General features: G+C 43.0%; 1 long non-coding RNA gene across 1 annotated transcript; it reads right to left on the reverse strand.

Annotated features, from left to right (window-relative positions):
- Positions 1 to 912: 912 nt before the first annotated feature.
- LOC130458883 (uncharacterized) lies at positions 913 to 4,074 on the reverse strand. The gene is made up of 2 exons (XR_008918253.1): positions 3,772 to 4,074; positions 913 to 2,898 (listed from the first exon to the last, which is right to left on the reverse strand). It is a non-coding gene; the product is annotated as an uncharacterized LOC130458883 (long non-coding RNA).
- Positions 4,075 to 18,402: the final 14,328 nt, after the last annotated feature.

The following is an 18,402-nucleotide window of genomic DNA, read 5'->3' on the forward strand; positions in this document are numbered from 1 at the left end:
GTTTGCTTTAGATGTCTAAGTTTCCTTCTAGCTGGGAATTCCATGATCTTAATATTTACTGCATATTTGTCCGGTTTCCAGCTCTGTGCAGGGCACCATCGTTCCATGAGTTAAATAGCCCTACTGGAAGGCATTATGGGCTCAAGCTCATGGGACTCAGTCGTTCAGATCCTAAATAACAGGTTGAGTCCATTGACTCAGACTCTATGTTCCCTAAATTTCCTCCAAGCTCTAAAGCCTGGATTCCCCCTGGGTAATGGCTTCTGCTCTTCTCCTAGGCTCATAGACCGCGAGGGATTGAAGGGAGATCAGAGATCTAGATTTGGTCTAATCCTTCATTTAGAGATGAGAATGCTGCCGTCCAGAGGGGTTAAATCAATTGCCCCAGATCATGTGGCTGCTTAATGCTAGAGCCTAGACCAGAACCTAGATGTCCTTCAGTCTGGGAATTCATTGCCAGAAGATCCAGCCATTCCTACTGTGTTCTATCCCACATTTGATTTTCACCCTTTAATAGGTACATATAGGGATGAGGAGGGGATTTTATATTTGTGAATCACAGCAATATTTGGGAGTGATCTGTGATTAGTTTGGATCTCAGGAAGGGTTAGTCTGATGGGAAAAGACCTGGGGTGGAATATGTATGCCAAAGCTCTCTTTTAAACACTGCCAAGCACCAGCTGGGCAACACTAATCTCTCTGTGGTGCTCATATACTAAAGAACAATTTCATAGTTTAATTTAACAAATGGTTTTTTAAGCACCTACTATGTGCATGACCTTTTGCTCTGAGCAGGAGATAAAAATGAAACTGCCACATTTCCTGCTCTCCAAGTTTTCCAAGTAATGGATGATGAGACGGCTACAATGTATACAAATAAGTGTGATATGAGAATGTGATGAGAACACTGGAGAGATACAAAATGTTTGTACTTTAATTTTTGTCAAGTCTTAGGATCATATCAGTACAGGAACCACCCAGCAGAGAAACTCCCTCCACCAAAACAGTTCGATAAGACCTCTGTAACTTAAAGGAACATATGAGGAGGGAGAGATGCCATTTTAGCTGAGAGAGGGCAGGGAGAATTCCCTCCTCTTAACTACCTACAAACTCTTTGTAGAAAAATGCACTCTGTGAGAGTCAGTTCAAGATAGTATAATGATCATTGCAATTGGAGACAGAGGACCCGAGTTCAAATCCCAGCTCTGATAATTCCTATCTAATGAATTTGGGCAAGTTACTTAACCTTTCTTATCCTCAGTTTCCTTATCTGTAAAATGATCTCTAAGTTCCCTTCCAGCAATAAATAGATGAGCCTATGACTTGGAATGGGAACACCTAGAATCAGATCTTAGCTCTGCCATTTACTAACTGGGAGGCTTAGGCAAGTTACCCCACATTGTGAAGCCTCAGTTTCTTCATCTATAAAACAATGCTTGCATTACCTACCTTTCAAGATTGTGACTTGTCCTCTCTTCCTGGGTAATCATTTTTCTATTAATGTACCATGAGAGGATCTATCCAGTATGCTACAGCCCAACTTCTAGGTCTTTTTTTTTTTTAATTTTATTAGTAACAGAGAAGAACTTGGGCTTATCTCCTATCCTTTCTTGCTATATGACCAGCTCAGATCTTTCCCTACTTCTTTTTTTTAACCTTTACTTTTTGTCTTAGAATCAATACTAAGTATTTGTTCCAAGGCAGAAGAGTAGTAAGGACTAGGCAATGGGGGTTAAGGGACTTGCCCAGGGTCACACAGCTAGGAAGTATCTGAAGCCACATTTGAGCCCAGAACCTCCCATTTCCAGGCCTGGCTATCTATCCACTGAGCCACCTAGCTAGCCCATCCCTACTTCTTAAGTCATTTACACTATTTCTCCAAGTACAAATAACCACTGGTCATGGACTGGGCAGCCTACTTACATCCATCTTGTATCTTTCTATTGCCATTTGGGAGACCTTCGGGTTTTATTTTTGGAGGTCATTGAAGCATCAAAAATGATAATGTATATAAAGTATACTCCTTAAAATAGTATATAAACAGTTATTAATTATTACATTTGAGCTTCTTGGATGAATGGCACAAATCTGAGAGAATTAGAAAGTACAGTTGTCATTGCTACCTTGGGGAATGGGAGTTCACTGAATGGAAGAGATAGAAACTCCTACACCTCCTCTATCGCAATCCCTCTCTGATAAACCTAGAATAAGCTGCCCTGTGCATGTTTATGGAAGGCTGATTTCCAATCAAGTAGGTCAGAGAATAAGGTTCATTGTTCCCATTTTATAGTTGGACAAACCAGATGAAATCTCAGACCAGTCTTCACCTCCTAAGATTCTTCATCCACTTGATATCTCCCTGCTGACCACATGAGTAGCATCTGTTTCTATATGATCTGTGTGCTTGGGTTTTTGGTCTCTTCTCCACCCCAACTACCCCCTCACTCCCCCCCAAAAAAAGATCTTCAAAGCAATCTACAAATCAATCTGTCACCTGCAGCTGCTTGGGCTCAGAGAGGAATGACAAGGCCAAGGACACCGTACAAACCAACAGGATTAAGTTCCCTTTTTTCAGAGCCTGGAAGCCTCTGACCTTAAGACTTCAATTTGGTCTTACTCAAAGTCAGCCAGAGCTATAGCCTCATGTTTCCAATGGATTCCCTTTGTTTTACAGAAATAGACAAACTGGGGACTGACTGAACCTCCTTTTCTTGCCACTTTTCCTCATTTGGATCTGGGTTTGTATCACATAGACAGGTCCCCTCTTTGATCAGTTGGAGGATGGATATGGTGTTTTTTGAGTTGAAGCAACACCTTTGATCTCAGGATTCAGGGCTGTTTTGTCAATAGTCAGCAAAGCAATGTCTCCAGACTGGGTTCAAACAATAGAAGAAAAGTCTAGGAAGAGAAAATGTGGCATGCAAAATAAATATTAGTGATTTTGCACTGTGATGGAGTTATGGAGCTCAGCCTTCCCAAATTCTTCCATAAACCAGGTTAAGACTCTGCACTTTATTGATTTTTGCCCAGACCTAGAATTTCGTCAGTCCAGGGAACACCCAGCCTAAAAACTCCCTCCACCAAAGCAGTTTGCCAAATCCTCTATAACTTAAGGTCTCTAAGAATTATCTAAAACAATGAGAGGTTGTAGCTTTCCCCCAAAATGGGACAGGGCAGGTCTGAAGCTCATCTTTCCTTCTCCAAAACCAGACCTCAATCCATTATGTCACATAGCTCATCTTTCTTTTCATAGAAAGGTCACATTTATATTGAAATCTATAAAGCATTTTCTATACAACAATCCTCTGAAGCAGGTAGAGCGTTGTTTTTTTTATTTTATTTTATTTTATTTTATTTTATTTTATCATAAGGAGGGAGATGTTAGTTATGACAGCAGTGTGGAGGACTCCTAGTGTGTAAATTCCCTCCACTGATGTAAAAGCAGAACTATTCATTCAAACGGGCATGAAAATTCAGTTAGGATGTGTCAGAAGCAGCATTTGAACCCAGGTCCTCCTGCCTTGAAGGCTGCTCCATTCTTTACTCTCTATTACTGCTACCTATTCGTCCCCATTTTATAGATGAAGAAATCAAGACTCAGAAAGGCCCATGATCAGACTTGCCTGTCTAGGATCCCACAGCCAGCCATGGCTGGAACGGTTATTCAAACAAAGGGCTGGCTTTAAGGCTAGGATCCTTCCTTCTACACCACATTGTTTCACTATTATTAAAGCAATCGCCCATCTCCACCCATAACAATGTAATACGTACATCGAACACAGTGTTTGTGGCGCTCACTGAGTTAGAGACGTCACCTCCTACTGATCCCAGCCTTGCCCGGATTCTGCAGCATCATTGTCTGCACCCAAGTTTAGCACCTTTATTCGTGGCTGTGAGGAGACCGTAATCCAAAGACGGCTCCCCAAATAGAGGTCTGCTTTCTGCTTAAGAGCCTAAATATAAGGAACATTCCTTCGCCTGATATCCTCCGAGTTAAATCGGATTTGTGGGAAACACTGCAACCTCATAAATCTGGAGCGGAGCTGAAAGGGCGGGCAGACTGGGGAGTCGCTCCTCAGCCTCTGTCTAGAGAGCCCTCCAGTGGCCAAAATCGTGCCTGCTGCAAACAAAGACCACCGAGGCAAAGGCTTACAACAAAGACCTGTCTGGCGGTGCCCTTCCATTTGAAGGTTTCCAAAGCACGTTACCTCCTTGTCTCATCGTATTCTCACAAAGGAGCCGCTCGGGGCACTGGGAAACTCCCCGGACGCTCAGTTAGTTAGAGGACCCGGGTCTGAGTCCCCGAGAAATGATCATTCCCTGGGCGCACTTCACCTGTGGTCCGGGGCTGGGCAATAGTCTCTGTAAGACTCTACCTAAATGATAAGCCTACCCTGTGTGGTGGCAAGGGAAGCCTGAGAATCAGAAGGGACCTCGAACCACAAGTTTGGAGTTAAAGGGGACCTTAGAGGTCCTCTAGTTCAAAGCCCTTATTTCACAGGGAAGGAAACTGCCCAGAGAATCATCAGCCTCTCAGAGGCTGGACCTGCCAGAGCCAGGATTCACACCTGGTTCTCTGCTGCCGAATGCAGTGTTCTTTCTGCTCTGCCATAGGGCCTCTGAAATGTCTTGTAAGGAAATGCTTCCACTGAGTGACCTGGAATTCAAGGCATCATGCTTCAAAGACTAGAGCCCGCATTCCTTTCTCTAACAGGCACATATTGTTGTTCAGTCATTTTCAGGCTTGTCCGACTCTTAGTGACCCCAGTTGGAGTTTTCTTGGCAAAGATACTAGAATAGTTTGCCATTTCCTTCTCCAGCTCATTTTATAAAGGAGGAAATTGGGGTAAACAGAGTTAAGTGACAAGGCTGGATTCAAACTCAGGTCTTGCTGAGCCATCTAGCTGCCCAAAGCTCATGGATCACTGGAATGTAAGCCCTCAGGTGCTCTTCTCTCATACCAGCTGGAGCCCGGTTCTTTCAGGAAATATAATAAGCATATTTGGGGTGTGAATGTTTTTGCTGTTATTTGCCTAATTGGCTTAATTTATTAATCCGTTATCCATGTCAATTATTCATGCCTATGCTCCCCTTCATTACTAGAGAAATCTGGAATTAAGACAATGTGGAATGATGGATGTAGAATCAGAAATTGTGGATTTAAGTCCCAGTTCTGCCACTTTCTAGCTGTGTGTCCTTGGACACATTTCTTGAGCTGTCTGAGCCTCCCATTTACACAGTGATCCATGGATGGACTAGCCCCTCTTGTAGACCTCACTGGGTTGTTGTGAGGTCCAAATAAGAATGTATGCAAAAAGAAGGAAAGAGAAAGGAAGGGAGGAAGGAAGGAAGGAAGGAAGGAAGGAAGGAAGGAAGGAAGGAAGGAAGGAAGGAAGGAAGGAAGGAAGGAAGGAAGGAAGGAAGGAAGGAAGGAAGGAAGGAAGGAAGGAAGGAAGGAAGGAGGGAAGGAGGGAAGGAGGGAAGGAAGGAGGGAAGGAAGGAAGGAAGGAAGGAAGGAAGGAAGGAAGGAAGGAAGGAAGGAAGGAGGGAAGGAGGGAAGGAGGGAAGGAAGGAGGGAAGGAAGGAAGGAAGGAAGGAAGGAAGGAAGGAAGGAAGGAAGGAAGGAAGGAGGGAGGGAGAGAGGGAGGGAGGGAAGGAAGGAAGGAAGAAAAGAGGGAAGAAAGGGAGAAAAGAAAGGGGGTAATAAAGAAAGGAAACAAGCATTTATATAGCACTTACTATGTGGCAGGCACTGTGCAATGTGCCTTTTCTACTATTATCTCATTTGATCCTTGTGTTAACAACCCTGGGTTGTTGTGCTACTAGGATCTTCACTTTACATTTAAGGAAATTGAGGCAGACAGAGGTGAAGTGACTTGCCCAGGGTCCCATAGCTACTAATTGGATGATGTGAACTGAATTTGAACTCAAGTCTTCCTGATTCCAGGCCCAGAGTGCTTTCCATTCCATGATATAAATATAAATCACTCCACTATGTAAATGTACATGTAAACTATTATATCTTCATCACTTACTTTGAATAGCTACTTTCCTTTGTGCAGGGAATAAAGAATGAATTCTACCTGATTCCCAATCTCAAGAGATTTAATAATAATCTGGTTGGGGAAGTAATGAGTATCAAAATATACCCAAGGAAGGTGCTTTGTTGGATCTAAAGGGCTAACAAAATAACATATGGACATAAACGAATAAGATAGTAAGAGTAAGCAATAGCTGAGAGCCTGGGCATTGCTCTGGTATCCACAAAATCTTAAAGCAACCAGAGGAAGGCTCAACCCTAACCCCTCCATCTAGGGGGATTCTCAATGGATAATTTATGGGGGGGAAAAGGATGAGAATCCTTTAGGATAAGAGCATGTGGACAGGTTAAAGGGTCCATCAGTGGAAGGCATATTCATACTGATAAGCTTGTAGTCACATGGAACACTGAAATATATCTAGCAATAGAGCACAACCTATACTAAATGCTGATGATATATTCTCCACCTAAGCAGAACCTAAGTAGTGACAAGTACCTGGGCTTGGCCCAGTGGAGCCTCCCTAGTACTCTCTCTATTAAGGATCCCTTTGGAGAATCAGGGAGGAGGGGTGGAAGGGTGCAGTGGTCAGCAACTGAACCCAGTTAGAGCCCAGTGAAACCAAAGCTCATTGGTCTCTAGTGACATAAAGGATTACAGGCAAATGGTAACCTAATTGAAAACAATAAGGGTATTTTGTTGTTGTTCAGTCATTTTCAGTCATGTCCAACTTTTTGTGACCCCCTTTGGGGTTTTCTTGACACAGATACTAGAGTGGTTTCCCATTTTCTTCTCCAGTTTATTTTACAGATGAGGAAACTGAGGCAAACAGAGTTAGTCAATTTGTACAGAGACACACAGCTAGTAAGTGTCCGAGGACAGATTTGAACTCAGGAAGATAAGTCTTCCGACTCTAGGACCAGCACTCTATCTACTGTGCTGCCTATTTGTAGTTTAAATGAATATTTATGGGAAAAGAATCTAATTTAGGAAGCTTCTCTCGCTCTCTCTCGCTCTCTCTCTCTCTCTCTCTCTCTCTCTCTCTCTCTCTCTCTCTTTCTCTCTCTCTCTCTTCTATCCATCTATATCTGTTTGTCTTTATGTGTATATATAGAAAGAGATGTACATATGTTGTGTATATTCACATATAAATGAAATTAAGATAAATTCTTTTGATCTATTATTTTTGGCCAATCTGTTATCATCAGCAAAAAAGGGACTGTGAGTTAGAATGACTGAATGAATGTAGCAAATACTAGATGAACAGTGTAGCTGTTGACCACTATGGTAGTTTAGAAGACACATTCCTATCCAGAATGGGCTGGTCAAAGGAAGGTATCTTGGAAGAGGGAAGATAGAAGCTGGACCTTAAAGAATGGCTAGGACTTATGTATATGCGTCTAATTTCCCTAACAAAATGATGAGCTCCATGAGGCCAGGGCTGGGTGTTCTATTCTTCTGTGGCCTTTCTAAGTGTCTATGATAGGGCACTTGGCAGTTTTAATACAGAATTTTGGGCTTGAAAGGTCTTTGAACAATCATCAAATGTACCTAATTTCTAGCCTTTAGGCCTGTCTATACCTAAACCACTCTAAAAGAACGAATGAAATCAGGCCTTTCTTTCTTTTTTTTTTTTAAGATGGCTTCAGATACAGATATTCCACAGCCTTGGTTTATATTCAATACTTCTTCCTAAACCTGCCCTTAATTCTCCATACTAACATTAAGAAAGCTCCTTCAGATTCTGAGGTCAGCTTACTTCGTGAAACCATTACCAAACAAAGGACAATATAATAATGCCTTTTCAAACACTGACAGAAGGAAATGTCCTGTCTCAGCCTGTTAGGACTATAGAGATAGAGTGGATGCCACAGTATGGCATAGAGTGCCAGTCAGAAAGCCCTGAGTTCAAATCAGACACTTACTAGCTGTATGACCTGGTCAAATCATTTAACCCTCTTGGCCTCAGTTTCTTCATCCATCAAAAGAGCTGGAGAAGGAAATGACAAACCATCCCAGTCTAGGGAAACCCCAAATGGGGACTCTGCACATGGAACGTCAGAAACAATTGCATCAGCTGAACAGCAATGAATCCTGGAAAGAAATGGGAAAAGGATATAATTTGGTGAGTTTTACATCTCAATTGGTTTAAGAATCAGCTGAGTTGGCTGTTTTCTGAGTCCCTTATTTCCATGTATAAGAAAGTACTCTTGTAAGCAGGGTAGATAACAGTTCTGCTCTCTTAACACTCCAGTGGATCTGGGAGCCCTTTGATGTTGCCCTTCCCTCTAGAGATGCAACCCATCCATATAGGTCTGCCCATCCTGGGCAGCTTTTCTCCATGCCCTCCCATAAGTTTGCTCCAGAGGCTTTACTAACTGAACTAGGAATCTTCCAGTTTCATAGTCATGCGATTTAATCATTAGGATAAATCTTTATCTGATTACATATTTTCCATGATGTTTATAAATAACTCTCAATTGACTCTTCCTCATTTTTCTTTTTTTTTGGGGGGGGGAGGGGGTTGACTCTCATTTTTCAAAGACAAGATAATTAAGAGGAATTATATTACCTTTAGAAGAGCAACGGCCAATCTAAGGACCTGGGAGAGAAGTATAGTATTAACTGATGTGTAGTTAGAGCCAATACAATTATGATTGGTTGGAGCCAAGTCTTAAAGGGCTTTTAAGTTTTCCTTGAGGCTCATCTATATGATATGTATCATACTTCAACATAACCATGATCTCATCAATGTAAATATTCCTCCTGACCCATTCAGTGCCTTTCTTCCTGGACAATTTTGGCCTATATCTTTCCAGAAATCTTCTATAGGGGAGCCAGACAATATGCTGAAGACTCTTTCTAGTTCTTTTAATATTTCCCAGATGCCAACACAACACGTGATGTCCATCTGTTAGCCTTCATTCTTGACACGTGACCACACCACCTCTTTTTTTTCTGGGGGCACACATGTCTCTGATGAGGGAAGTTATCTTTGGTAATGAGCTGCAACCTATTTACACCCACCGTTTTCTTTCCAGTGCTTCTAGGATTCCCAGCAATCTCAATCTTTCTGAAAGTGTGGTATCCTCCCTGATTCACACCCATATAGTATTATCAGGAGAATGTTTGTGTTAGAAGAAAAAAAATTTTAAAAGGTGAGTTTTTGCAAAGGAAAGCAGCATAAGATCATTGGAAGCTCCAGGCAATTTCTTAAATGGTATCCAGCTGATCTTCTCCCTTTTGGAAAGAAGAGGCCATTTATATTATTCACCAGCCAATTATGGGAATTATAAATTATCTGTGGCCAATCCTGCTTTTAAGATCTCATTACCATAATTAGGCAGCTTATGTGATAAGAAAGCACCATGTTCTCTCTCTCTCTCTCTCTCTCTCTCTCCTCTCTCCTCTCTCTCTCCTCTCTCTCTCTCTCTCTCTCTCTCTCTCTCTCTCTCTCTCTCTCTCTCTCTCTCTCTCTCTCTCTCCTCTTCTCTCTCCCTCTCTCTCTCTCTCTCTCTCTCTCTCTCTCTCTCTCTCTCTCTCTCTCTCTCTCCCTCTCTCTCTCTCTCTCTCTCTCTCTCTCTCTCTCTCTCTCTCTCTCCCTTCCCCCCCAAAAAAAAAACCTCTAATGATCTGAATGAAGGTCTACGTTGTGTTGCATTGTTACCTATGTGTCTGTATTCTAATTCACTGTTCTTGAGGACAGAGAATGCTTGTCACAGATACTAAAGCTCAGAGTGAGCTCAAATCAGAGAAGAAAGCTAAAGACAACTTTTAAGTTTTATTGGGGACGAGAAGAGAGCAGAGAATGAAAAAGACACTAACACCTGAGAGCGAGTGAGAGAAGACAGAGATATCCAATTACTATCTGTTTTCTTTGCCAAGGACAACAAACTTTGGATGGGAAGGGCAGAACAAATATGACTAAACTAGAGCAAATACCTCAGATAAGCAAGGAGTTAATAAGAAAGTGTCCAAATGTCCTCAATAAGCCCAAGCCACAAGGTTTGAATGTCCTGCCTTCTTGGGTACCAAGAGAACTGGTAGATTTGATTATAGAGCCATTGTCAACAATCTTTATTTTTTATTTTTATTTTTTAAAAACCCCTTTTCTGCAGGCCTAGAATCAATACTGTGTATTGGTTCTAAGGCATAAGAGCAGTGAGGGCTAAGCAACGGGAGTTAAGTGACTTGTCCAGGGTCACGTGGCTAGGAAGTGTCTGAGGCTAGATCTGAACCCAGGACCTTCCATCTGTAGGCCTGGTTCCCAATCCTCTGAGCCACCCAGCTGCCCCCTGTCAACAATCCTTAAAAGACTCAGAGAAGGGGGCAGCTAGGTGGCCCAGTTGATAGAGAGTTAGGTCTGGAGATGAGAGGTAGTCTATTTCGTTGGGTGCTGGGGAGAGGTAGCGTCTTGCATCTAGACTGCAGCCATGCTTACCTGGAAGTCCTAAACAGTATCGATTCTAAGACAGACAATAAGGGTTTGTTTTTTTTTTTTAAATCTGGGAGGGATAGGTAAAATCCTGGAAGCAAACTCAGAATTCCAAAAGGTCTCAACAAGCTAGAATATTGGGCCAAATTGAATATGATATATTGAATAGAAATAAATGTAAACTCTGACACTTGTATCCAGCAACTCCGTTTCACAGTGACAAGACAGGGAGGCAGGGTTAAATGACAGTTTGTCTGAAAAAGATTTGGAGGCTTTCGTGGACTTCACGATCAGTCTGAGTTGGTGGTGTGACCCAGCAGCCCTCGGGCAGCCTGTGTCGGGAGTGCTGGATACTGGTCTGGGCACCACATTTTAGTAAGAGGATGGTGACGTTGCCTGGAGAGGGCAGAGTCCTAGATTAGAACCATAGGACGTGAAGACCAGTCAAAGGAAATGGGAACGTGTACCTTGGAGAAGATGTAGGGGAACCATTAGCATCTTCAAGTATTTGAAAAGTGATTTGGAAGAAGAATTAGACTTGTTCTATTTGTCCCCAGAGGACAGAAATAGGATCAATGGATGGAAGCCGCAAAGAGGAAAATGTTGGCTTGACATCAGGAACAATTTCCAGAATGTGAGACTCATCCGTATGTGGAATAGGCTGCTCCAGGAAAGAGTGGGTTCCTCCTTATCAGAGGCCTTCAATCTGAGCCTGGACAAATGAATGCTGGTTAATAGCAACAACCTTTTGAGAGGCACTATCAGTATTTTTATCCCCCTTTAACAGACAGGCAGCTAGATGGAATGGTGAATAGAATGCTGAGCTTGGAATGGGGAAGATTCATTTTCATGAGTTCAAATCCAACCTCAGACATTTCCTAGCTCTGTGACCCTGGGCAAGCCATTTAACCCTGTTTGCCTCAGTTTCCTCATCTGTAAAATGAGCTGGAGAAGGAAATACAAACCCCTCCAGTATCTTTGCAAAAAAAAACAAACAAACACCAAATGGGGTTGATGAAGAGTCAGACACGACTGAACAACAACATTGAACAGATGAAGCAACTGACTAATGATCCTTTACAATTAGCTCATGGTTTCATAACTGAGTAGAATTTAAATCGAGATATTCCTATAAATAGGTCTACATATACACATACCTATGCACCCCCCCCCCATGTATGTATTATCTCCTTCGTGAGAATGTCATCTCCTTGAGGATAGGACTCTTTCACCTTTGTCTTTGGATTCATAGTACACATAATCTTAAAAGGCACATAGTAAATGTTTGCTTGGTACTTGCTTGCTTGACTCCTAATCCTGAGGACACTCGTGCTCTCCACTGCACCATACTGCCTTTGGGGGATCATTTATCAAATATGGGTCATACTAAGTAACTGTCAACTTCTGGCTCAATTCTGAAACTCTGGGATTCTTTGTTTCATCTAAACTAATTGGAAAGATTAGAGTAGGACAGGGTTTGTTATGGAAGATTTCCTTGATGATATCAGCTTTTGAAGAAAGGAGCAAGACTGATTGGCAGAGGACAGCAGAACGATGACTTGATGCCTGGCAAAATATCTTGAGTCTGGCACAATGCTCTGCACATAGTAGGTGCTTATTAAATCTCGAGTGTCAGTGTGGAAGGAGGTGAGATGAGGCAGCAAGTCATTTCCATGTTCCTAGTGAAATGGGAGAACTAGCCAATGAGTCCTCAGTCCCTCGAGCATGTGCAGATGTTCTGTTCCAGCCACAGACCATAAGCAGTTATTTTCCTGCCTTGTTCCAGGATCAGTGACCATTGACCACATGCTAAGTTCAGGGGAGCCTGTTTCTAACCACCAATTAGTTAGTAGTCTTTTTTAGTTACTAAAGTCTTCTGATTGACTAAGGAAAGGCAGATGACTCAGGAGGTGTGAAGACTGAACCCAGTTTCCTGGAATGACCTATTTATCTCTTGTCTTTTCTTCCTGGAGTGGAGGGAAGGAAGTTGACCTTATCTTCTTCTAGCCATTGAGGCTACGATCACATGGTGCCTCTGTTTCTTTTGGATTTATGCTTTCCTGATCTTAGGTCAATGAGTATTCTAAGAGGGCACTGCCAGAGTGGTCCTGTGAGAGCTGCTGAAGAAGTCATGGCGAGGAACAGAGGAAGAGCCTACAGCCTTCAGGAAAAGTCAACAAGTGAAAAGGCAAGGACAGCCTCAATCATTATGGAAAGAAATGCCAGCTATGGTCTCTAGAAAGACACCAATATGGATTGAAAGCCAGGCCTAGACATGGGAGGTCCTGGGTTAAAATCTGGCCTCAGACACTTCCTAGGTAGGTGACCCTAGGGCAAGTCACTTCACCTCCTTTGCCTAGCCCTTACTGCTCTTCTGCCTTGGAGCCAATACATGATATTGATTCTAAGGTGGAAGATAAGGATAAAAAAAGAAAGACACCAATACTTGGAGCTCCTCCCAAGGGGAGTTTAATGTGGAATCCATGATGGGAGAAAGGGATAACCAGCGCAGAAATTGTGGGTTCATCCCATCACTCCATGTGTGTATAGTAAATAAACCAGGTTCCCCTTTGGATTCTTTGCTACTAGTGGTCCAGCTTGACCCGTAGTACTATCTTTACCACCCTCAGACCAGGGACCCGCTGAAGCCTCCTCAAACTGCTCAAGAGAGTGAAATTTTCACTGTAACTATTAATACCTCAGAAATTGGTACACGCTACAAATTGGAGTTTGATTTACTGTCTTGTTGATTTTCTAGGCTTAAGAAAGGGATGAAAATATTAATAATGCAAACTGTCCTTTAAAGTATTTTGGGCACACTTGAGAGCTGGTTGTTAAACATCTACCAGCTTACTCCTGCCTCAGCCTCTTAAGGTTGCTCCTAGAACCCTGAGAGGAGAAGGAGTGAGCCAACTTCTGGGAACTTGACCTGTGAGTTGAAATGCTCTGTTGGGAGAGTATCCCAAAGTGGGATACTTAGAAACCCAGAGTCTGGATCAAAAGTGAAAACTAGACTCTGGTCTTAGATGGTCAAGACAAGCCTGCTGCTTGGCATATAGCAAATATTTAATAAGTGCATCTTTAATCATTTAAGGCATGTAGGTAGCCAAGTTGTGCCCTTACTTCCTGTTCTCACTGTACACTTCACAGAGAATTCATGTCCATTAGAGGCTTTCAACCACACCTGTATGCAAACTGACATCAAAAAATAAATAGCATGGTTCCTACGGGGGCAGCTAGGTGGCACTGTGGCTAGAATGCCAGGACTGAAGTCAGGAAGACTCATCTTCACGAGTTCAAATCCAGCCTCAGACACTTACTAGCTGTGTGACCCTGGGCAAGTCAGTTAATCCTGTTGGCCTCAATGACCTCATCCTTAAAATGAGCTGAAAAAGGAAATGGCAAATCATTCTAGTATCTTTGCCAAGAAAACTCCCCATTTTTAAGAGGCGTACACATTTCTTAAAATGGACAGTTTTAATAAAATTCGCAGTTTTAAGGTTTAAGATTTGTACTGAAGAAAATCAAAACAACTGACAAAGAAGTTCACATGTGGGTACTGGAGCCCATTGGCAATTGTAAAGATCCTGACCTGTGTTCCTTCAGATCTTAGCCAGACGGAAACAGCTGAACAACTACGGCAAATGGTCCCCAAGACAGCCAAATTGTTTGATGTACTCATAGAGTCATTTTTTTAAAATGCCGGCATCACACCCTCCTGCATACTCCACCCTCGGTATCTGCCTGCTTTGTCTCTCTCTGGTCCTCTAGCTCATCCTGACTGCCACCAGCTCTCTGAGCAACCCTGGGATTCCCATTTTCACTGATCCTCGAGCCTTTTAGACACGTGATTCTCTGTTCAGTTACACTCCTGTCCCTTCTCTCTGTAAGTCCCATTTAAAATGTGTCTTCTCCAAGAAGTCTTCCCTGATTAGCTCTAACCTATATTAGTCATTTCAGTTATCCTCAGTATCCTTTTTAAATCTACGTACATATGTGGTGGGAAGAATGTTGGATTTTGAAGCTGTTTGAATCCAAGCTTTGCTACTTTATACCCATGTGACCTTGGACCAATTGGTTCCCCCTTTCTGGGCCACAGTTTCTGCCTCTATAAATGGAGAGGGTTGGAATAAATGATCTCTAAAGTCCCTTCCAGCTTCAAATCTATGATGCTACATCCACGTACATACATCCACATACAACAAACATAAATATATGCACACATACACCTATCTGTACCTAAATATGCATACATATGTACCCACACATACATAAACATATGTAGGAATACACATATGAATTTATATGTACACACAGAGCTCTCTACAGCTGAAACTAGTTAAGCTCTTGGTCATATTCCCAATGTACGCATGAATGTCTTTTTCCTGTTTATGTAATCTCTCCAACAAGGCCAAGGATTGTGCCTTTGCCTTTTCCCATACCTCTCCCACAGTCGAGCATTACTGCTATTAATCATAATTATAATAATAATGAAATACTTCAGCACTTGAAGGAGCCATTATTTCCTGGGTATAGGCACTCCCTACCCCACAATCCCCAGGTCCCAAGCTCTTGACTCCTCAGGAGTGGTACCAAAAAAAAAAAATCACCTGGTTATTATTTGCAGTGATGAGCCTCACCAGCCTTAGCCAGCCAGATTCTCAGGTAACAGAGAAGGGAATAAGCATCTGTATAGCTCCTACTATGTGCCAGGTACTATGGGAGGCATTTTACAAAAGTTATTTCAGTTGATCCTTGCAACAACTCTGTAAGGAGGATGCTGCTATTATCTCTGCTTTATAATTGAGGAAACTGAGGCAAGCAGAGATTAAATGTCTTCCCGGGGTCCCACATCTAGTAAATAAATATCTCGGGATGAATTTAAACTCAGGTCTTCCTGACTCCAGCCCCAGAGCTCTAGCCACTGTATCCACAGACATCAACAGGACCTTCCACAAAACTATTTCTATTTCCCTGAAACATTTACTTCAAAAAATATAATCATAAATATATCAACTTAACCCCCAAACAAAAGGGAGGCACGATCCCCATCATCCCTACCACCACCACCTCAGACTCTAGAGGAGGGGGAGAGAATTATAGCTTAGCTCAGTTCCTGTGTAGCGTAGCCCCATTCCAAGTCTAAAAACCTCCCCAAACTCAAGTCTCAGGCTCCCTGACTTCTCAGAGCTTCTTTGTTGGACTGACTGAGTACCACAACTAGAATCCTGGCTCTAAGGTCAGCATGACTTGAACTCTGGGTCCAGGAGGGGGATGGACACCTGCTCCAGAAGCTGAGAAGGATGAATGAAACAGAATAAGACAAACACCGCAGGTGTAGGGTCTCAGAAGAAAGGGGGTGCAGTTCATGGCACCAGTTCTAATACGGAGATATCCTAGAGCACTTTTTTGAGAATGCCCAATTTGTCTAATGCAGAGAGTGCTTTATCCCCCAACCTAGCCTTCGATGATTGGCTGCCTGTGTCTGTAAAAGTGGAGAGCCTGAGGCAATCCTCCTTTTTGATTGGGCTCTGCCATCTTTTCTGCTGCTCTCTTATTGGCTGTGCCCAGAGGGTAAAGGTCCTAGTTCACCCAGACTGAAGATGGCATGAACTGAACTGGTGAGAGGGGAAGGCTGCTGGATGCTCTTTCCCCTGTTCCCTCTCTTACTCTGGCTCCAAGAATTAGGCCAGAAGTGTTTGTTTCTCTTCTGTATGTTCCTTCTCCCAGTTTCAGGGACTGGAGGTGATTTTTCAAGACATGGGAACTGGAATCCCTTTGACCAGGGAGCCAGGATGGTAGGCAAGGGGTGCAGGCAGCCAGCCTGACCCTGAAGCCCCAAGAACTCAAGGCTCGCCTGGAACTCACACCCAAGGGGATTTGGGCCTTGGAACTAGAACTGTGTTCTATAGAAATCAAGTTAAGCTATGAACTTAATTCCCTTTTCCTGCCTAGTCACTGAGGCGGAATAAGACTGGAGAATATTGGGGTGGAGGGCAGGGACTTGTATATTTATTATCCTTTTTGAAGTAAATAATTCTGGGTAAAAGCAAATCTGATTTTTAGTGGCTAATGAAATTGTAGTGCAGGGGACACCCCTGAGGAGTGAAGGAACATGATCCCTAGAGGCTAGAGCCATTGGTGGAGAGTCTAGACACCCAAATACCCTTAAGGGTAATGGGGAAGGGTAAAAGCTAACATAATCTAGCCGTTAGGAAGTGAGGCCCATAGTGATTACGTGTGTGTGTGTGTGTGTGTGTGTGTGTGTGTGTGTGTGTGTGTGTGTGTACTGGCAGTCTCCAGTTACATGTACATATGGGTGTACTCACATATGATATATATACATGTATGTATAAATACACGTACCCACATTGTGAATGTATATATATATATATATATATATATATATCCATATTACATTGTGTATATCTATTAAAGTGTTTAATTTCCCCAGGACAATGTAAACTGAGGGACTGGCTTTTGTTTTGTCTCTGCATCTCCAACACCCAGCACAATGCCTTGTACATAGTGCATGCTTAAGAAACATTTGCTCCATCAAACCAAGCCAGGACATTTACCATTTATTTTTTTCACTTTGGGGAGATATTTTTTGGTTTTCCATGGCCTTTCCTTTTCTCTCCTCGGTGAGCCATCGTCCTTTGTAACAAAGGCTAAAAAAAGAGGGAGAAAACGGGCCAGTACACAGCCCGAGCCTGGCAGTGCACGCTACGCCCACAGTCCTCTCTCCGTCTGCAGAGAAGAAAGACACAATCATCTTACATGCAGGGCCCAGCCCATGGTGCCCGAGTATGCAATTGATACGGCTTCTGCTTATTTCTGAATTTCTTCTACCTTTCTGCAAGGCTGCCTCCTCAAAGCTAGGAGTGGAAAATTATAAGCATTCATTGGAAAGAGTCCATCCGCTCCTCGTTACGTGACCCCGTGGGGAATGGCATTGGGTTCCCATCAGCAGGCTTCTCAGGTGTCAGAATGCACATGTTTGTTCTGGCCTGTCCAGGGGCTGATTTGGGAATGTGGCAGCGGGAAGAGAAATCCCATCCGGGGGGCTCCGAGCAAGGGGGAGGAAATGAATGATGAGGCCACGTTTGAGAAACTCATTTTTCATAAGAATGACAGTGTGGGTTTTAGGATAAATTGGCTAAGCTATGGAAATGCTCTCGAGTATCTGCGCCAAAGGGAAGGAGCTGGGGCACTGTCGCACGGATGACCTGAGCAGCTCCTCTGAGTGGCTTTGAAAGTCTGATACATTTTCCCCCCAGATTTGCCTTTCTGATGATATTTTTCTAAGGTTTGAGTGAGTATGCATTCCCTAAGCATAAGGCAACATGATATCTATCTTCAAACATTTGAAGGGCTGTCATGTGGAAGAGGGAGTCTATATTCCCATCTCCTCTCGCCACACACATTCCAGCCTCTCAGGCAGCGCACTGTTATTTGGCAGTCATGGTAGAGTGGGAAGTACACAAAATCAAAGCTTCAGAGACCAGGGTTCTAGTCTCATTTCTGCTACTGACTAGCTATGCGACCTTCAGGCAAGCTCGAGGGGAGCTCAAGTTTTTTCCATGGTAAAATGAGAGTTTTCAATTGAGTTTTCACAATGAATAGATCTGGAGCTTCCAAAGATCTGTAGAGACCTTCTAACCCAAGCCCCTCCTTTTACAGAGGAGAAAATGAGGCCCAGGAGGTTTAGGAAATTGCCTAACGCCACACAACTAGCGATTATCAGAGGTGAGATTTTGAACACACAACCCTCGACTTGAGAATCATTGCTCTTTCCATTTTGCCTGCCCCTGCCCTTCTAATTCCCAAACTACGATCCTATGCTGCACTGCTCTGGGGAACAGGACTAGGATTAATTATGGACATCATAAGAAGCATGAAGATGAGAACTGTCTGATAAAGGAGTGT

The sequence above is a fragment of the Monodelphis domestica genome, chromosome 4 (genome assembly GCF_027887165.1).
Source record: "Monodelphis domestica isolate mMonDom1 chromosome 4, mMonDom1.pri, whole genome shotgun sequence".
NCBI lineage: Eukaryota > Metazoa > Chordata > Mammalia > Didelphimorphia > Didelphidae > Monodelphis > Monodelphis domestica.